This window comes from Panthera onca, chromosome A3 (genome assembly GCF_046562875.1).
Source record: "Panthera onca isolate mPanOnc1 chromosome A3, mPanOnc1 haplotype 2, whole genome shotgun sequence".
NCBI classification, from domain to species: Eukaryota; Metazoa; Chordata; class Mammalia; order Carnivora; family Felidae; genus Panthera; species Panthera onca.
This window is the reverse complement of record NC_138341.1, coordinates 73,655,688-73,678,022: the sequence shown is the minus strand read 5'-3', so window position 1 is coordinate 73,678,022 and position 22,335 is coordinate 73,655,688. Positions and strand designations below refer to the sequence as shown.

General features: G+C 41.3%; 1 long non-coding RNA gene across 1 annotated transcript in view; it reads left to right on the top strand.

Annotated features, from left to right (window-relative positions):
• Position 1: 1 nt before the first annotated feature.
• LOC132661766 (uncharacterized) overlaps positions 2-22,335 on the top strand; it is a 130,781-nt gene continuing 108,447 nt past the window's right edge. The window contains exons 1-2 of the long non-coding RNA XR_009602401.3: positions 2-558; positions 1,177-1,392. This is a non-coding gene — a long non-coding RNA (uncharacterized LOC132661766). The remainder of the gene's footprint in view (positions 559-1,176; positions 1,393-22,335) is intronic.

Below are 22,335 nucleotides of genomic sequence, written 5' to 3'. Positions count from 1 at the left end.
TTTTCAAGACTCCTTTATCCATTGTTATTTACTCGACGAGGCAAGAGATAAAGGGAAGCGGGCGAACGAATGACGTGAGTGGGTTTCACTCCCCAGCCAGCCCGTTAAAAGGCCCGTGGAGTCGCGCTCGAAGGGCCCTACTTTGCGGCGCGGAGGAGCATCGTGGTGGCGATTTGTAGTCCGACGATCGTTGAGCCGGCCTCCGATTGGCTGGTTCGTACCTGCAATGCGTCACTCGAGCTCGCAGCCGCCGCCGGGACCCGGTGCGGCTTCTGCCGTTGCTGGTCTGGCCGCGCTGTCCTGGCAACTGCGCCAGGCGGCAGAGTCGCTTTCGTTGCGCTTGGTTGGAGAACCTTCCTCCTCCACCCATCCTTCTCTCCCACACTCACACACACACACTTTCCCGCCCCTTGTGCAGGGGTAGGCGAAAACACCTTAGGCAGATAAAGAATGACGCTGAAAGACCCCAGGAAACCTGTACCCCGCGCTCAGCTTCTCGGCCTCGTGCAGGTCACACGTTTTTCATTTTACTCCTTCACGAAACCAATAAAAATCTAGGTAAGGATAAATGCAGCTGCTTAGCTGTGAGACTAATCCGAAAGGGTCTTCCGTTTAGACTTGCCATGCGCCTTTCTTACCAGGGGGTCCTTTCCCAGAAAAGTCACTCAGAAACCACCTCTCCGAGATTCTGTCGGATTAGTCACCCCCAAAGCCCCTTGATAGTGTGGAATAAAGGGTCCTCGTTTGGAGTCAGACCTGGGTGCAAGTGTTGGTTGGTCCACTTTGTTAGATGTGTGACCTTGGAGGAGTCATTTAATCTTTAGCCTCATTTGTAAAATGGAGGTAATAGTTATCTCATAAAGCTTATCGTAAGGATTAGAATAATATGAAAATTAGATTAATGTAAAATGTTAAAGTTTCTGGCACAGGGTAAGTACCCAAGTGGTCACTGTAATATACCTTACCCTCATTACAAATTTGCCCATTTGGGTCTCCAACCTCTCAGATTTAAACGGACGTTTAAAAAAACTTGTCAGAGTTCACTCCTTGAAATGGGAACCCTTGTGTACTGTTGATGGGAACCTAAAATGGTACAGCCACTGTGGAAAAACAGTATGGCAGTCTCTTTAAAAATTGAAAGAGAATTCCCATATGATCCAACAATTCCACTTCTAGGTATGTACCCAGAAGAACTGAAAGTAAGATCTTGAAGAGCTATTGGTATGGCCATATTCAAGGCAGCGTTATTCGCTATAGCTAAAACTTGGAAGCAACACAAGAATGGATAAGCAAAATGTGGTATATACATACAATGGAATGTTATTCAGCCTTGAAAAGGAAGAAAATTCTACAACATGCCACCACATGAATGAACCTTGAGGACATTATGCGGTAAGTGAGAAATAAGCTAGTCACAAAAAGAGAGATACTATATGATTCCATTTTTTTTTTAATGTTTGTTTATTTTTGAGAGAGAGAAAGAACAGGGAGGGGCAGAGAGGGAGGGAGACACAGAATCCCAAGCAGGCTCCAGCTGTCAGCACAGAGCCCGATGTGGGGTCGAACTCTTGGACTGCAAGATCATGACCTGAGTCGAAGTTGGATGCTTAACCAACCTAGTCACCCCTGATTCCATTTATATGAGGAACTTAGAGTAGTCAAAATCACAGAGACAGATAGTAATCTACTAGGGGCTTACCACTAGATTATTAGATAGTGATTACCAGGGTCTGGGGCAGGGGGACTGGAGAGTTACTGTTTAAGGGGTATGGAGTTTCATATCTACAAATGAAAAGAGTTATAAGGATGGATGGTGGAGATATTTGTACAACATTATGAATGTATTTAATATCACTGAACTGTACACTTAAAAATGGTTAAGGTGGTCAATTTTATGTGTATTTTATCACATGCATTTTTTTTTAAATTAGCTCCTTAGTCCCACCCCCAAATAAGTAAGCATATTCATAACCTGGAACATTTAATAATCGGATAGTGAACACCTGTGTGAGTTCAATTTGACTGCAGTGTAGTTGTTACCATAGAAGGGGTTTACAAGGCACAGAGGAGAGGACCTTAGCGCACCACAGAGGTTCCAAAAGGGATTTCTAAAGAAGATAACTCCTAAATTGAGTCTGTTATGATAAATGGCCTAGGAAACAGGCAAAAGGCAGGGAGGAAAAGAGAAGTAAGTTCCAGATGAAAGAAAACAGAGCAAAGGCCAAGAGTCATGCAATTTGATTGCATGGCCTGGTGGAGGAGCTGCCAGTGATTAGGCATTACCAGAACCTGCCAGGCACAGGAGAGGGTTGCTGGGAAGTTAGGAAGGAACTAGGGTTTAATGCTCAGACTGCATTTCCTCAAGAAGGTTGTTGGTAGAGCTGCTGTCCAGAAGAATCATCTTAGGCCACATTAAAGCCTTAAAATTTCCCAGTAAAAAGCACAGGCATGTGGACCCTTGAAACCTAAGCAAGCAGCATTTTTAGCAAGCCAAGGTGAAATCTTGCCTACTGAGAAGAAGGTTGCCCAGCAAGACCAGGATGTTCTGTAACTGCTATCTGCACATACTTGGAAAGCTTCAGTGGAATTTAACCTCCTTTAGCCTATTTAGACATTTCTTCATACCATCAAAAGTATTTACTAGGCCAGGGATGGATCCTCTTTCTTTCAGTCATGTAAATCAGACATAAAGTAAGTGCTCTTTCAATTAGTATTGGCAGCACTGTGACCTTCCTTTCAGATGAATGGCTATTTAATGAAAACTCAGGATCCTGTGCTTCTACTGTCCTTGCCAACGTAGTGATGTGATGAGGCGGGGGTGGGGAGGTAATTAACTTTATCCCACAAATGAAATACCATTGAGAATGTTAGTTAAAAGTGGGTACCTCTGCTTCAGAATCTAAGCTGGAGACACAGACCTAAGGCCATGGTTCCTGTACTGTTCATTCTGGTAGCTCTCACATCTTTCAAGGTATTCCTCAGAAATTTGTCTCTGATTCTTCCTCAGATGGAAAAGCCATCAACAATCTTTTCTCTCAGCTTAGTCACTAAAAATATTCTCTTCACACAGTACCCCGTCAGCATGCATGATTTTACATATGAAATTTTTAATGATAGGAAATTGAATGACAAAGTGAATAATCACCTCTTCTAGAAAATGAATTTTTAAAAGGATTCATGTATAACGTATAACAAGCAAAAGCTTAAGTGTAATATATACGTGCATGCTTAGAGTTGTAGGTATTGAATCAATAAGTTTTAAACAAATATTTGGTAATGAAGCATGTGTGAAAGAGACTACAGGAAAGTTCTTGGTTTCTTAGGTTGAATTTCAGTAAGGCTTCTCTTGCAGAAACTTCCTTGCTGACCTCTCCAAGATGAGAAAGAAAATGAGAAAAAAGTCAAGACTTACATTTAAAGCCATTGTGGTTTATGTGTATTTGAGACTGTTCCAAGTCAATTTATTTATAGAGCATTTGTCTTCCACAAGATGACATACAGTGCAGCCTGACTTTGGCAATTGCCAACTGAGAAGCAAAGTTGATGACAACTGTCACGTCAAGTCCTAGGAGGCGGTTGGTTGTCTTTCTTTTTCCCCTTCCTGATTGGTGAGATCTCACAGCTTTCTACCTTTGTCCATCTTAGGAAAATGAGAATGTACTTCCTCTCCAGGCCCCAGTTCCTCAGTTTGCAGAACACAGATAACATAAGCCCCATCCTTTGATATTTCCTTCCCATAGTTTCTCTCCTCCAGCCAGCTGTGCTAACCAACAAGCGCAGAGGCCAATCAGAGCAGCATTCTTGATTGTAGGGCCTATGTGATTCTTGACAGGTGAAAGAACTAAGCCCTAAATGCCCTAAGGCATCAAGGTATGCATCAGCTTCTCTCCTATGCATCTAGAATGGCATGTGTTGTATGTCAATTTTGAGAGAATTGAGAAAATAGTACTCAAATCATTTTCTTGTTCTGTGGATTGGATAAGGAGCTCTGGTTGAGAAAGTGAAGCTATCCTTTTCCAGGATTATGGGGCGAAACAGAGCTGGGACAGGAATCCAAACAGGTCATGAGAATGTCTTACCCACAGCATCCTCAGTTCGATAAACTGAGGTGAAGAGGGTACAGAAAAAACATCCTGCATGGGCTTATGCTCATATACATAGGAAAAATTGAGAGTCATTAGCTTTGATATTGACATACCGCCTTTTATTTATTTGCTCATTCAAAAAAATTGAGATGTCATTTTCGTGTGACCATCTAGGGTTTGCCTAAAACTGAAGGTTTTCCCGGGACATAGGACGTTCAGCACTAAAGCCAGACAGTCTCAAGCAAACCAGTGTGATTGGGCACCCTAGAAACTGACCACTCAATCAATAAAAACCAGTAGCCTATTACTTGCAGAATGTGCAATGATAAGAATGAGCATAGGAGACCATGAGAGCATGTAGGAGGACAACCTAATGGGCAAGGGGATGACATCCTAGAGAATGTGATAAATAGCGATTTGAGTAGAGATGCACAAAGAGGAAAAAGTGTTTGAGGCAGGAAGAAGACACATAGAGGAATAGAGATATCATTACCACCTCCATCATTGACATCATCATTAGTACATTCACTAATGTACATCAGCCACTGACGATTGGGTGCTTACCATGGGCCAGCCACTGTGCTGACCACATTACATACATTGTCCATATTGTTGACCATTTCATTCCTCATGAAATACTCTTCTCTCTTGGCTTCGGGAATGACCCCTTCCTAATACTTGTATTTCTCTGGCAATTTGTTTCAAGCTCCTTGGCTGGCTCCTGCACCTGTTGCTTAAAGGGTAATGTGCCTCCAGATTTAAGCCATGGCTCTCTTCCTTATGACTTTGACACCTGCCCTGAGCAAACTTCCCACTCCCATAGCATTCGCTAGTGCCGATGACCTCCAAATATGGCCAGAGGTAAAGTCTTCCCTAAACTCCTGATTGTATTTCCAGCCACTCAGGCTGGCCCTAACATTTGTGGACTCAGTCAAGAGTACAAACATGCTTGTATAGCATATGTTAAATATGTTGAAGTTGTAAGTCAAGTTAACAAACGAATATGTTCTATTCTTCTACCTTGAGAGATAAACTTTCATAATCACCTGGACAGCCGTGGCCAATTTTAGAATCTTGAACTTACCGACCAAATTGTGGAAGTATAAGGAAGCCATCCTCTAACCCACAGCCTACCCATTTCTTTTCTCACTGCCAGCTCCATCCACATTGTGAGAGGTCTTGCATATTCACTTGTGTGGACACTGTGGTCCTGAGTAGGCTCCATATACAGCCCCACAAATAGTTGCTTCTTGTCCATCCTTCAAGGCCTAGAGACATGCACCCTAGAGATACAGTTTGCTCTTTGGAGAGTGGACCTGAGGAGGAAGCCTACATGGGAAGCAGGGTCAGTGCTATTTGATCAAGGAATCCCGTAATCCTAGGGACAGAGAATAGTCTTAAGGGGTGGGGGAATGTGGGTTCTAGGTAGGATGTCCTCTTGGCCCTTTATGTAGAGGTGTATTTGAAGGAGGGACACAACCAGGTTCTCTGAAGTGAGGCTAGGCCAGGGCCCTCTCTTGTACTCCTGAAAATGCGTACTGGCGACTCTTCTGGAGGCCCTCAGGCCCTAAAACCACATCCAAATTGAACCTCTCATATTTTCACCCCAACCTACTCTCCTCTATTCTAGCTTCATTGAAGAGCACCTCCCTGTCACCCAAGCCACACTGAACCACTTGCAGATATCTGCATACACTACACTGTTTTCCATTTTGTCTTTCCTCATGCTGCTCCCTCTGCCTAGAACATCCTTCCACACTTTCCCACTGCCTGCTACACATGTGCTCATCTTTGGCACAAGCATCATATCCCCTGTGCTGTCTTCCTAACCCACCAGCCGTCTCCCTTTGGCCCAAAGATAAATAATCACTCTCTCTCAAAATATCCTTATAACACCTTATGGTACTATATCCTTATAGGTTGGTGATACCAGCTGAGTCCCTTGAGGGACCGTAATTGTGTTTGCACCCTTACCACCTTGCTTCATGCTGGGACACAGTTGATGCCCAGTAATTTTGTCGAATGAGTAAGTGGACGAATGGACAAAGATATTATCATTTTGCACTTGCCTTTTCCACATGGCTTTGAAAAATAACTCAGAAGATTATTACAAAGTGTGAGTTGTCTTATAAATAATAAAACAAAGGGCACCTAGGTGGCACAGTCAGTTAAGTGTCTGACTCCTGATTTTGACTCAGGTCATGATCTCACCATTCATGAGATCAAGCCCTGCGTTGGGCTCTGTGCTGACAGCATGAAGCCTGCTTGGGATCGTGTCTCTCTCTCTCTCTCCCTCTCTCTCTCTGTCTCTGCGCCCCTCCCTTGCTTTTGCACACTCTCTGTCTCAGAATAAATAAACTTTAAATAAATAAATAAATAAATAAATAAATAAATAAATAAATAAACAAGTAACATAGAAAGTAGCCAGCAAGACAATCTCGTCTTCTAATCTAAGTTATTATTTAAATAAATTTGAAAATTCTAAATACATATTTAATCAAATGTAATTTTCATTTTCCTTGGGATTTTTTATGTCATTGTATAATTGTTTATACAATTTTCAAATTGTATTTTTTCTCATCTTAGAAAATTTAAGGTTCAGAGTGCATTAGCTTGATGAAGTAAGAATTAAAGCAATTAACCACCACATAATTAAGCTAAAAAAAAATTGTGCTTTCAACAGTGCCTGGTTTCACAGAAAAAAGGTGATTTATGTCGTGGTTGGTATTCTATTGGCAGCATGGGGGCCTACATGGAAGTGTGAATTCTCTGCAACCTCGACTTTTAACCTCAAATCTATACGTCAAATTTTTAATTTCGTTTTCTCCCTACTAGCTTGGTTTGTGATTATCCTTTGGTTTAAACAATCAGGATTCCCATTTTCGTGGCTCTAAAGTTGATGCTATTGGGGTCCTCCTTCCCTTCACATTTTTTTTCTAGTCCCCATTTAACTATGTATCCCGTATTTCTAGGTTCTCCTCATGGAATTTGTAGTAAATCATCATCTGCTTTGAAAAAAGATTTTAAATTGTTCTAAACTTAACTACTTACTTGCCTTTTCTCTTTCATACATTTTCCATATTTCAATTTTCTTTACTGTGTGCTATGAATTATACTATCTACTATATCTTCCACGAAACTCTCAGTAACAATTTCAGTTTGGAAGCCCATCTGCCATTTTGCCAGTTTGAGATTCACTGACCTCTCTTCTATAGAGAAACCAGGAACCAGGGGCCAGTCTGTAAAGAAGGTTCACAGTTTGATGTGGCTATGGGATCAGATGCATCCTAGTAGAGCCTGATTAGAAAGCTATGGGTTAGTGTCTGGACTTACTAAATTCCTCATGTTGTTTTTGTTTTTGATGCCATGAAATCATATTAACAAAAGAATGTATACTTGCTGGGGAATTATCACTTCTTGTGATTTTCCATGGTCTTTCCTGGAAGGAGGGAGCTTGGTTTCCCTCCTCCATGAGAAAAATGGGAGTCACTTAGAGAAAACATCTTCTTTATTTTACCGCCACATTCTTGCTTTCTTTGGTTCCAAAGTGAAAAGAGTCACGGCCCCTGCCATTCATGTGGGGGCTGAGGGAGACATAGATGTGCCCCTATTACAATAACAGGATTAATTAGGAATGAAAGAGCTTCTCTTTTTCTAGATTAAGCATTTTTTTAACTGTCAAATATTTTCTCAGAAATTTAGTTCTCTATTTTGAAAATTTTCAAATGTATGGAAAAATTGAAAGAATGATACAATAAACCATTCATATACTATCCACTTTGATTCAGCAATGGCTAGCATTTGCTACATTTGCTTTCTCTTTCTCTGTCTCTCTGTCTCTCTCTGTACACATACACTGATTGACAAATTTTTTTTGGATGAAACATTTGAAAGAAAGATAGTCATCATACTTCACCTGTGAATTTCAGCATATTTCTCCTGCGAATAAAGATATTCTCCTACAAAACAAAACCACAACACTGTTATCACAGTTTAAAAAAAAATTCTATAATGGGGCACCTGCATGGCTCAGTTGGTTCAGCTCAGGTCATGATCTCGTGGTTCAGTTTGTGAGTTCTAGCCCTTCATCACCCTGACAGCATGGAGCCTGCTTGGGATTCTCTCTCTCCCTCTCTGCCCCAACCCAGTTCGCATGCACATGTGTGCACTCTCTCTTTCTCCAAATAAGTAAACAAACTTAAAAAAAATCCCTTTAAAAATTCTATAATACTATCTTATACTATCTATATATGTACATATATGTATGTGTGTGTGTGTATATATATATGTGTGTATATATATATATATATGTGTGTGTGTGTGTATATATATATATATGTGTGTGTGTATATATATGTGTGTGTGTGTGTGTGTATATATATATATATATAATCCAATCTATACTTAAATTTCCCTAATTGTCTCCAAAATGATTTTATAGCTGTTTTCCTTTTTTCTAACTAGGATTTGACAAGGGTTGTACTTTACATCTCTTTAGGTTTCTAATTTCAATCCAGATAATTCCCCTTCCTCTGATTTTCACCTCATTTATATTTTAAAGGATCCAGAACAGTTTTCTTTTACAATGTCCACATTCTACATTCGTCTGATTGCTTTCTCATAGTATTACTTAATGTGTTTCTCTATCCTATAAACTAGAATTTAGGACTAAAGCCTTGACAAGATTCTAGTTGAAGACTTTTGGCAAAACTACTTCACAGGCGGTATTGTGTATTTTATACTGCCATCATCCTAAGAGCACATAAGAGCCAATGTTACATTCTTAGTGATGATAATTTGATCATGTAGTTAAGATGGCATCTACCAGGCCTCACCATCATAAGAGTGTGTTTTCCACATTTAATTGATAAGTAACCTGTGGGGTGATATTCTGCTAACATGTAAATATCCTTTCCCCAGCAGTTCTCCACCTAGTGATTTTATCATGCATCGATGACCATCATCTGTTAACTTGGTTACATTGAGGGTTATAAATGGCTTTTCTAATTCTGTGATCCCTCCCATATGTATTAACTTATATTCTTTTTGCAAAAAATATTCTTTCCTCCCTTATTCTCTCCTTTTCTGAGCATTACTGTTAATTGTTTTTTTTAATTCAGTGTATTATAATCAATTACATTTATTTTAGGTTTTGGTGCTCAAGTTGTCCCAAATTTGGCCAATATTTAGAAGCCTCAGTCACCTAATGGATAAGGCATTGGCCTCCCAAATTTGGCCAATATGTGCTGTTCAGGCCAGTTCCTATGTTTTTTTGACCTATCTCTATCAATTTTTGAGTAGTTTGTTGTTTTCTGACACAAAATATTCCAGGCTAACCTTCTACTTTCTCTGCTTGGATCTAGAATCAGCCATTTTATTCAAGGATCCTCAGAGATGTCCAATGTATTTGATTCCAAACATGTAAAAAGTCATCATTCTATATTTGTTGTACTCAGCCTATCCATAAACACTTCAGTGACTTTCCTTAGATCCTCAGAAGTTTTTCTTCTCAGTGCAGACTTTATTCTGGACCCTTGCTCTCAGTGCTTGGTTCTTTGTGTTCTCTCTGTGTAGCTCTTAGCATCTCCTTCAGTCCTTTCCCAATGTGTCATATTTATGAGTGTAAATTGTGAATACTGGGTCAAACTGGAAAATGGATAATATCACAAAGCCCATGTGGAAGCTGCAGGTGAAAAGGCCTAGATAGGCAGGGCCAGGACAAGAGAAAAGCAAGACCCTCAGCCAGAAGGATGCAGCTGCAACCTCCTTTGGCAAAGAGACCATGTCTTCCCATAGTCCCCCCTCTCATCCTCATACCTGCTTACTTCCCCAAAGGCAGAGAGAACTTGGGGATACCAGGAACTTTGCTTTAATCTCATAGTTCAGTGTTTGGGGTAGGGTGATTCCAAGGTCAGGCGAGAAAAAGGGAGGGTGGCTATTACTCTAGGTCCCCAAAGACCTTTCCAATATTATATGGACCCATAAAACTATTATTTTGGCCATTTGTTTAGGAAGCTCCCATGTTAATTTATCTCTCATGTTCATGTTTAAGTTTCTTTATTTGAATATATTGTCTAGATTTACTATGTCTTTTTTTAAATGTTTATTTATTTATTTTGAGAGAGACAGAGAACAAGCAGGGAAGAGACAGAGAGAGAGAGAGAGTGACAGAAAATCCCAAGCAGGCCCCACACTGCCAGTGCAGAGCCTGATGCAGGGCTTGAGATCATGACCTGAGCCAAAATCAAGAGTCAGACACTTAATTGACTGAGCCATTCAGGCACCCCTATATCATTTAATAATAAGTGAAATTGGAATAATTTTACTTGCCAGTGATCTCTAGTTATCTTTATCATATTAAAACTCTTAGTTGTGGACCAAAGGTCTTTTTCAGCAGTGTCCCTCTATATCTGGTGATAGTATCTCCCAACAAGCCCTGCATTGTATTTCCCCCACCCCAGAAACTGTCTCTTGGGCTATACCTTCTCCTGTCTCCGAGTTGTACATCATATAGAGGACACATCACTGCACAGGTACTCAGAGGTAGGGATTTGTATCTAAGTCACCACCAACTGCTCTGTGATCTTGGGGTAAGTTTCATAGCCTCTCTGGACCTCAGATTGTAAATCAGTCACATGATCTCTTGATCTTAAGGTCCCTTTTAGTAAGGGGGGGAAGGAGAAATACCCTTAGAATGTTTTTCCTCAAGTTACAGATTGGTTTGAGTGGGAAGAGATTTCAGAGGTCATTTAATGTACTCCTTTAATGAGGAAATTTAGTCCCTAAAGATGAGGGGATTGCCCAAGGTCTTCTGTGTATATGAAGAAAGAGCCAGGTTTAGAACCCAGTTTCCCTGACTACCAAATTAGTCCCTTCTATACTATACTATACTATACTATACTATACTATACTATACTATACTATACTGACTTTCACTCCCACCCTCTTTAAAATTCTGCTAACCCTCTAGTCCAGCCGTAGTAACTCCAGTAACACCCATCTCCTACCCTTCTCTCTTCCTTGTATGTTTTTATCTATTTTTTTAATGTTTTATTTATTTTTGAGAGAGAGGGAGGCGGGTAGAAAGAGAGGAACAGAGGGCCCGAAGCAGGCTCTACACTGACAGTAGAGTGCCTGATGCAGGGCTCCAACTCATGAACCGTGAGATCATGACCTGAGCCAAAGTGAAACATTCAACTGAGCCACCCGAGTGCCCCAGTTTTTATCACTTCTGATAATAATAATAATAGTAGCTAATATTTTTCAAATACTAAATTCTAGTTTCTGTTCCAGCCATTTTACATTTAGTATCACATTTAATCCTCATGGCAAACTTATATAGTCAGTTGTACAATCATCCAAGTTTACAGATGGAATAGCTGAGGGTTAAAGGATTTGCATAATTTGCCCAGTTACACAGCTAATAGCTCTCAGAATTAGATTTCTAACTCATCTCTATCTGACATCCACACCTATCCACAGCACTTTTCTGTCTGTGAATACAGGATACAGTTATTCATCCATCCATTGCTTACTAAGTACCTACTAGTGCCCAGCACTGTTCTAGGTACTATGTGAAATAAAAAGAAATAGAAGACTGTTCTAACTGGAGATGCAAAATCTATAAACATGAAACAACTAGAATACAACTGAAGGCAACATGTATGATACAGGAATTCCAAGTAGTTCTTTTTTATGTCAATAGACTAAAAACTTTCCGAAGACAGGGTTTCCATCTGTGTTTTCTAGGATACATTGGACTACAGATAGATAATGGAAATAATCTGCTGTCAGACAACAAAACAGTGATTGGAATTGAGAAAGGTTTACTGAGAGCCAAACCAAAGTCATAAATTTATATCAAATTTGCAGGTCACATTAAGATTGTGTTAACTGTCAGCAGCAAGAAAAGTTGAGTACCTACTATATGCTAGGTGCAGTGATGGACACCTGAAAGAATCAAAGATAAGGGAGACAACTGGGACATTCAGACCAATCAAAGATAAGGCTGGATTGGGGGCCATACAGTGCCTTATTGCTGGTGTGATCAGAAGAGGCTGGACTTTAGGATTATTTGAAGCGTCTTGGGAAAATAGAATTATCTTCCAATGGGAAGTGGAAAGTGGCAAACTTGGATGTTTGGGAGTTTAATAAGAGGAGAGGAAGTTTGGGGTTTAAGCAAGAACTTAGAAAGTAGACCAGCGGTCTTCCAGTCTCTCACCACCCTTCACATCAAGGGGCAGGCTGCCTCGAGATAGGAATTTGACTTTGTTTTATTATACTGCTTTTTCTAGACTGACTCACTCTTGAGGTTGCTACATATTTATGAGTGAATAGTTTATTTATATATCTTTGCTAGACTTCAGAATTACTGAGTCAACTTCAAATCTTAAAGACAATACATTTAAAATCAGTTTGGTCTGTGACCCAATTTAGTTTGATCTGAGATACTCAAGTCTTTTTATTGGAGACTGCTTAAAAGTTGCTGAATTATGGTATGAACATATTACTGTTATCAACAGTGGAATCATTTCTTTCAAAAATGACATTGGATAATGTCAATGACATTTCTTTAAAAAATGACATTGGACTTCCTCTCCACTAGAGCTCTGTATCCTTCTACCTGGAGTTTTATGATATAGTAAAATAACAACAACAAAACACAGGGTTTCCTAGAGAGAGATAGAATCTTCTTTCTTGGGGTGCCTGGGTGGCTCAGTCGGTTGACTATCCAGCCTTGATTTGGACTCAGGTCATGATCCCAGGGTTGTGGGATGGAGCCCTGCATCAATTCTCTCTCTCTCTCTAAGATTCTCTCTCTCCCTCTGACCCTCCCCCCTGCTCGTGCGCGCTCTCTCTCTCTCTCTCTCTCAACCAAAAAAAAAAGAGAGAGAGAGAATCCTCTCTCTTTAGGCAATTAGTTTTTCTAGCTCTTTAGACAGTAGGTTTAATATATGAAAATATGCAAACTGGCTTGAGACAGTGAAAACAAATGGCCTCCCAAGATCCTACCCAGCTTCAGCATTCTGAGATACTTCACGTGGATACTAATTCCCTTTACAGTGTTTTCATTTGTGCAGTGCATTATTCCAGTAGGCACTGGGCTATAAAAGTTACAATCCTTTTGTGAAAGGATTGAAATTGTTCAATTTCAATTGTTGAAATTGTAAAAGTCTGTTTAGACTTTTACAATATGGCAGGCTCTGGAGGGCCATCTTCACAGAGGCTCCAGCTCTACTGACAGGCTGCCCTTCTACAAGGGTCTGCTATATCTAGTTTCCTAATCGCAAATGTAAAATTTTCCCCTTTGAGGGCAGTGTGTTGGTAGTTCTGTGGTATGCAATGATCTAATACCCAGAGAGTCTGTTACCATGCAACAAAAACTAAGGTCAATTATGATTCCTCATCAGTGACCCACAGCATCCCTCATGTCTCTCACAGCAGTCTATTTTGAAGAGCAGACACTTTAACATTTTTAAAGGAAACCAGAATTATCATTCAAATGATAAACTGCCACACAGACAGACATTCTCTTATGATTCATTGAAGTGCAGGTCTTAAGAGGTTATGCATTTGGTCTCAGTGTTTATTAAAGAAAGTGAAGACAAATAGATCAGAGAACAAATCAAACGTTGCACATCAAAGATGCCAAGCTCAACAGAATGATGTTCAATATTAATATATGGGCTACATAACCCCACTGGGCAAAAACATGTTTTATTCAGGAAAACAACAAATCGAGTAATCTCTCTATAGAAAGCCATTTACAACTCATTTGGAAATTGAATTCATAATCTTTAATAAAGCCTGTTTATACCAACCATGAAGGAGTTTCAAATAAATAAAACTGAAAGCAATGATAAATTAGCTTCCTAGCCTTTATATGTTTAGTACATTGTGATCATTCAAATCCACTGAAGTCAAATTTGTTTTTCCAGTTTCCTAAATTCAATCCAATGAGCTCCTGGTTCTTACACGAAACCAATTCGTATTGTCAGTGACAGCAAGAAAATTAATATTATGTTGGTTCTTACTATCCAAAGGGACTTACTAAGTGTAAGTAATAATACAGGCTTTTACCATCCAAAAGTCTATTATTTAAGGTAAACTCTAGCCACATACTCTGATAGCTTTATGAAGGCAATGAAATAAAAAGCTGACCCTGGGGATTATGTCATATCCAGCATGTTAAAATGGATCCCCTAGGGCCTTGGTCAGGAAGTAAAGAGCTCTGCTAGAATTTTATTGAAAAATCATGATGACAAAGCCCTTTCCATTTAAAAATCAGTTTATCAACATCATGGAATCAGTGGCCGGACATGAATGGAGAGGTGGTCTCATTTTGTTCTCTGCTTGGCACTCAGCTTTAGGTAATGCATTCACATCACTAGTTACAAATCAGGTCAGGAGACTGCTCAGAAAATTCCCTAGGATGACAGGGTTCCTCCTCGGCAGAGGCCCAAACGGGGCTGAAGCTTTCCTGCTGCTGCCCGCTGCAGAACTACTTCTCACTGATCCACTGTCAGTCTCTGGGACAGATTCTGTGTAATCCAGGCACTTCACTCATTCCACTCTGCGTTTGTTTTCAGTTGAGGGAAGGGAGGGATGATGATCCCTCATGGGAGAATGTGGGAAGAAAAGTAAACAGTGCACGTGAACTGCCTAGAACTGCCTAGAGCATTCCCTCCTTCCCATTCATGGAGCAAATATTTACCGAGCCTGGATTCTGCGCATAGCGTTGTACGCAGCTGATAATGGCTTCACAGGCCTCAGAGTGAGGACTATGAAGGCCTCCCATTTCACCTAGCCAGCCTGGATGGGGAATGAGGAGAAAGGATTTCAGAGACAGCAGACCTGGTTTGAATGCCCTGGCACCACTTTGCAGCTGTTGCCTCTGAGTCAATCACTACCTCTCTGAGCTTCAGTTTCCTCATCGTAGGATAAAGAATTAGAGCATGTACCCTGAAGTGTGATGTGAGAGTGAGACCCAGTGCACGTCAGGTGTCTGGCATTGCCTAAATGTTCTTTCCACCATCCTGCCCTCGTTCCCCCTCCCTTCTGAACTCCATATTGAACAGGACATTCTGCATCCAGCAGTGTGGTCCTTCTACTCTCCTTTCTGGGGCTTGTCTTATTTCATGTCAAAGTTGTGCAGTCTTTGAGAGCAGAAGCTGTATCTTGCCAAGCTCTGCATGTCCCCCAGGACCAGCCCCAGCTTCACTGTGGGCTCCTAAATAACACGCAGACTGCCTGCTCAGAAACCGAGAAGAAGGGAGACTGCCTCCCCCACCCGCCTCTTTCTCTTCTCTGCTGCAGTCAGGCCTGTGGCCAGAAAAAGCCCAGGATCTCCCCCATCATTTCCTGCAGCCTCCACACTCCTGAGCAGCAATAGAGGGGAGAAGACAGGGAGCTGCTCCAGACCAAGACTGATGCACAGGGTCCCTCCCCAGCCTTCTGAGCTGAACCCAGCCCACATTCCTTTAGGGGAGCCTTATAGGTAATGAGGGAGGGGGAGAGGAACCACATATCCACAGAATTCATGGAGAGCTCCCAGCCACTCCTCAGTCTGTCCCCTCCCACAGCATTAAATTCACAGCACCCCTCCTCCTTGTGGGTGAGATCAGGGGAATGAGCTACCTTTACTGAGCATTACTATGGCCCAGGAACTATACCTAATTAACAAAGGTTGGCTCAGTTCTTCCTCAGAACATGGCATATAGGATACATCTTATTGGCCTCATTTTACAAATGAAGAAACTGAGGCAAAGAGAGGTCAAGTGGGTCCCCCAAGTCACAGAAAGTGCCTGGGCCAGGATTTGAGGCCCAGGCTATCTGACTTCCAGCTCAATCCCTTAGCTTCCAGCAGGCTACTTTGCTGGCAGGTGGTAGGGAGGGAGCTGACTCATGGCTTTTGATTCATTCAGTCCTCTTTTCTGCATTAGCATTGCTGCAGCCTAATGAACAAATACTGCATTTTGCATTTCTCATTTTGCAAACATCCACATGAGGCTGCTTGCCTGCAATCCTGAAGAGTCACAGCATTTCCGGGTGACATATTGACACACTGGCTTGTGGGTAAGTTAAAAAGATGTTAGAGTCCTTAGATATCATCTAAACTGTAGATTCTTAAACTGGAGTTCAAGGGAGACTTCTGGGAGCCTGTAATACCCTGAATTTACATACATTTTCCTAGAACTCTCACCAGGTTCTCAAAGAGATTCTAAGCCCCAAAAGGTTAAGAACTGTGCCCACTCTGGCCAAACCAAACTTCACATTCCCAGGCTTGCTCCTCCATTGCTCCATTAGGCAGCATAATTTGTGATAGAGAAAACCCAGAACTAAATACCAGTAGCAGAATCTGAGCTCTGAATCTTCTGGCAAACATTTTAAAGACTCATGAATTATTAAAATGGATAATTAAGTCAACCTTCACCAGAGAATATTTGCTTTTCCATCATAACGGAGCTCACTGTGAAACCTGACTTCACTCCGTCATTTGCTTAAACATAAGGTCAGCTCCCTTTGTTCTGTCTTTGCTGGTCTAGGAAGCACTTGAAGCGGCTTGCCATGTTAAATAGTAGCAGCCTCTCTGTGTACCTCAGTGTACACGGCTAGCAGGCTTAAACCCATTTACTACTTCTTACTTCCTCAGTTCTCTCCTCCATCATCCATGTCAAACATGCCTGTTCTCACCTCTTCCCCTCATACCAAGATGGTCCTCCCCCTAGAATGCTGTGAGTGGCCTTGAACTAAAAACATACGAGGATCATCATGTCAGGGTACATTGTAAGGTTGCACTAGCCTCTCTACATTTTGTAGCACACTTACCAAGGATCCTTCTCCCTCACCTCCAGATTTAAATACTACTTTCAGGACCCCTCTATAGTTCCATGTCCTTTATGGAACCTTGTTATTTTATCTGTATCAATTTCATCTATTTCCAACAAGATGATAAGCCCCTTGAGGGTAGGAACTTACTTTTTTTTCTTCTTGTAATATATTTATCAACAGGTTTTATACCAAGTTAGATGCCAAATAAAAATTATATTAAGAAGTAGGCTTCTCCCTACCCCCACAGTCTTTGAAGTTGACCGCTTGCCAACAGGGTCCATTGCAAAATGAAAATGTAGGACCCTGACTGGGAGTGAGGAAGAAATTAATCTCCCCCTTCCCATGGCCCTCTGCACTAACCCATGGTCAATAGGTGACTCCCTGAGAGATTATAACCTCCGTGCTGGCTGTACTCGGTACCTGGATCAGAGGATGCTCCTAATTTGCTGACCAAATGCACTTTGGCACTACCAGCCCAGAGCAGGAATTGCTACCACCTTGCCCTACCATGAGATGCCACAGAATGCACACCCAACCTGACCCTCCTCACACCTGTGCCCAGGCCCTTGTCATGAACAGAGGACAACAGTGGCACACAGGCCTCCCCCCCACTGATACAAACTGGTCACCATCCCCACCTGATGGTGGCAGCAATCACAAATCAGGGGTGGGGAAGGGGAGGCCAGGTGAGGCTCAGGTCCCTAGGGGACAGGGAACAAGAATCCATCAAGAATCCATCCCAAGGAGTCAGAAAGGTGTAGGAAGAAACTACTGCAGGAGAGTCAAGGCTCTAAGCCCCTGGGCGCATGCTCCATTGTTCCATTAGACTTCACTTAACACAAATTCAAAATTAAATTACTACCAGTTTTAAGATGGCAAATGCTGAGCATCAAACCCCAGGTATGGGGCCCTTCTGAGTGAGAGGCCTGGGGTAACACATGAACCCAGTCCTGTTGCTTCCTAAAATCTTTGACATAACTTGACTTGAAAAAAATACAGAGGAACAATGGGTAATTCACTTAGGGATTCATGGAGTTACCCTAATGGCTATGAATACCACCACTTACCTCATCTGTTCCGTATGTACACAAGGATTCATAAGTTGAAAATATATCTATCTGTAGGAGGATAAGTAAAATTGGCCAATAAAGCATTTATTATTTAACAACCAGATACACAGCTTTAGTAGAAAATTCTGTTGTTTGGCGGGCATTTGAGTGGCTCAGTCGGTTAAGCATCCAACTCTTGATTTTAGCTCCAGTCATGATCTTACGGTTCCTGGGTTTGAGCCCCACATAGGGCTCTGTACTGACAGCACAGAGACTGCTTGGGATTCCCTCTCTCTCCCCCTCTCTGTCTGCCCCTCCCCTGCTTGTGTTCTTTCTCTCTCTCTCTCAAAATAAGTAAACATGAAAAAAATAAATAAAATTTTAAAAGAAAATTCTGTTGTTTGGAGGTTGATTTAGCCATGACCTGTCTCCCCTTTCCCTATGGAAGTCATTCACCTCCTTACTTTCCACAAAATTCAAGAATCCTTAATGTTTATCAGAACAGAGATGGTTAAAGCAAATTTTACTCAATTCGTATGAAGCCTCAACAAGAAGATTCATGCAACATCACACTTTGGTTTTAAACCCAGTGTTAACCACTGTAAGCTGTGTACTATTGTTCTCTCCCTCACATCTTTAATTCATGACTGTAGCTGAATATTTATCCTAAAAAGATGTTTAAAAGGTTGATTGATCCAACTGGCATTGGCCTGGGTCAGATCCCATGATGGATAATGCTATTTTTTTTTAAACACAAGCAAGCAGTCTCTTTCCAACTAAAGACTTGATAAAGTGAGGTGGCCTTTGAGAGCTGAATTTCTGAACTGGACTAGGGCAGGGTCTGCTGGGTATTTGCACTGATGACATCTGGGGAAGGAAACTGGGTGCTTCTGTTGACTCTTGAATTTCTGTTTCTTCTTTTAAGCATCCTCAGACTTTGACTGGATGTGTGTGCCTCATCCAGCACCCAGCTGCTAGGGTAACATCTGTGAGCTGCTAATTAGTTGGGGAGTTTTGTAGCCCACAGGAGTGAACTGTGTTGCCTAATAATTGTAACATAACAAGAGTCTCAGAATGGAAATGAATTGTGGGATACCGGACAGTTTTGCATATTGGTGTCTGAATCCTGGGAACAAGTTCTTCTGTGGTTGCTAGTTCCTACTCATCTGCAAGCATTTCCAGAAACAGAGAAGGCTTAACTTTTCTCTTGGTGTCTACTACACAGTTAGTATTCAATAAATGCTTATTGAATTGATACTGCCCCAACCTCCCTTCCTTTTGTCCATTTTCACCTGCAAATTCTTCCCCTAGGAACTCATATTTCTATCACTAGCTACATCTTTGCTAGAGATTTTCCCTGTAAGAAAATCTTATTCACTGCTTCACTGATCTGGTGAAGCAGTGGCACTTAAACACACTTTCCAGGGCAATGTGAGTTCAATGGATTACTTCTTTTCTAGGCTTCCATACCACAGAAGCAACTTCTAATCCTAGGAGCCCCAGGAGAAATGGCAGGTGACCCATTTCCTCACTAGCTCAGGAGATCACTACTAGGATCCATTGACCTTTTGTTTGTGGATTGTTTTCTCTAAGCTGAGACAAGAATTACATTATAGGCCCAAATCCCCATTAAGCCAATTTTCATTTTCCCTCTGCTTTCATGGAAAGCAGTAATAAATCTTGCTTTGTAGGGCCTCTGCCTCCTTATTCAGTCCCTAAGCTAATAAGATCAAGACTGTTCCTGAAATTAGATTAAATAATTGGCTCTTTTCTTTCTAGAAGTTTTGGAGCTCTACTGGCCTTTCTTTTTTTAAATTTTATTTTTTTTTTTTCAACGTTTTATTTTATTTTTGGGACAGAGAGAGACAGAGCATGAACGGGGGAGGGACAGAGAGAGAGGGAGACACAGAATCGGAAACAGGCTCCAGGCTCCGAGCCATCAGCCCAGAGCCTGACGCGGGGCTCGAACTCACGGACCGTGAGATCGTGACCTGGCTGAAGTCGGACGCTTAACCGACTGCGCCACCCAGGCGCCCCTCTACTGGCCTTTCTTAAAGAGGCAGAAACGGTCTTGTTTTTTTCTCTCTCAGTGGCCTTTGAATATCCTGTCATTGAAAAAGCAAAAGTAAAAAGAAGGCATGGGATAGAGAAGGGAAGAAAACTGGGAGTCAGATTTCACTAACTAGTTGTGTGCCTCAAATTCCCTCAGGCCTCGGTTTCCTTTCTGCGAAATTCAGGACTCAGATGAAAAAGTTATCTTTTAGAGGTCCCTTTTAGATACCTAAAAATCTAAGTATCTCAGAAAGTTGAAGTCTTCATGGATAGACTGTAATTTTCTAGGCCTAAGGAAATTGTTTTCTTTGTGATGAGAACAATTTTTTTTCTCTTCTTTCTTAAAAAAAAAAAGAACAGAACAAAATGATCATAAGTTAAGCTGATTTCTTTCTAAACCACAGGATTCATTTTCTGTAATTGTTGTCTTTTCCTTCAAAAGCCTCAGCAGTCCTCAGACTTGTACTCAGCTCCATCACTTTTATATTAGGTCTTGAAATAAGGAGCCTTTTAAAGTAGACTTGGAATGAGCATTGACAGGATACGGGCATGGCTGAAGTGACTATCTGCACAAACCTCCCCCAGGAGGCTAAATCGGCTCACCTTCCATCCTCTCCTAAACCCTATCCAGAATCTGGGTGAATAAAATGCCATTTGTCAATCAACCTATTGATAATTATTTCTCAAGTGACTGTTATGTGCATTAAACTATTGATGTCTCATATTTACAACACCAACAGTCATACAGTCCTTAGTTTTTAAAATCAGGGAAAGCTGTGTTACTGGGACATAAGCATATTTCCATAAAAGGAGATAACCTCAGAAGACTTCAGGGATTAAAAACACGGACTCTGCACTGGTCAGAATAGTCTCAAATTCGGATCCCACCATCTACTAGCTGTGTCAGCTTTAACTTCCCTAAGTGTCTATGTTCTCATATGTACAAGAGAGATAATGAATAATACCTATTTATTTAGGACAAGGAATAATTTAAATCAATTATGGAAAGGTCTTAGCATAGTGTCTGCCATACAGTAAATGCTCAATAGATTCACTTATTATTAATAGTGATACTCCATTAATAATATATAAGTAAAGTGACCCTTGTTCGCCCTAATCTAGAGAAGCAACTGTAGCCTCGGGCATCACAAACCTTTCTGGACTTCTCTTGGGTTACTGAAGCAAGGTAAAGTGGAGAAAATGTCATTATGTTTCAGTCATTGAAAGTAATGGTAAATTTCTTTGGAATACCTCAAATTCTATTTTAATGTAAAAATTGCTTTCTTCAGAAAGTAAAGAATTTAAACAACTAAGATAATTAAGAAGTTAAGAGAATTGAGAGAGAGAGTGATTTTTGGCCCTCTGTTGATGACACAGGTGAGTTTGAACTCTCACCCTTGATTAGAATTGATATTCTGGCTCTAACCAGTTGGGGGAATTGACATTCTGGCTCTAGCCAGTTGGGGAAGTAGTGAACCACAAGAAAGAGAGAGAAATGAGGGCCATCACAGTCTCTGGAAGAATATGGACTAAAACAGATCAGGACTCAGTAATACTTGTTTGACTGAAAGCATCCATTCTTCTGTCATGCCCACACACTGGAATCAGATGGTGTTATAAACCCTGAGGGCCAAGGCAGATAAAAGACAGTGACTCATCCCGAGTGGGGATGATGCCCTAGTGAAACAGCAGTCATAGCTTTTATTTAGAATTCAGATCCACGTTGAGATGAAACTCATTTACTCCTCTGGGTCAGGGTGTGGCTCAGAAAGCCTGTGGAAATTTGTGTTCAGGTTTGAATCTGCTCTAGCTCCTTACAAAAGCTGATGTGGTGTTGGCCGTCACCATCAGAGAGTCCCTAACAGAGTTTGGTTATGTTACAGAATCAACAGATCCAACCTGGCCTCCAGTCAGGAAGTGAGAAGTGCACAATTTCTGGGGTGCCTGGGTGGCTCAGTCAGTTAAGCGTCAGACTCTTGGTTTCAGCTCAGGTCATCATCTCATGGTTTGTGAGATTGAGCCCCACATAGGACTCTGCGCTGACAGCACGGAGTCTACTTGAGATTCTCTTCTTTCCTTCTCTGCCCCTCTCCCACTCTCTTGCATGTGCTCTCTGAATGAATGAATGAATGAATGAATAAACAAATAACTTTTTAAAAAGTGCACAATTGCTTTACCAAATCTGACTCCAAATTATGAAATATCTCAGTCTGAGGTGTAGCCCAAGCACCCATGACAACAAGTTCACTGAGCTGGCTGACTAGATCCAGAAGATGGAGATAATGTAACTGGAAAGAGGGAAATTTTATCCATCCAGA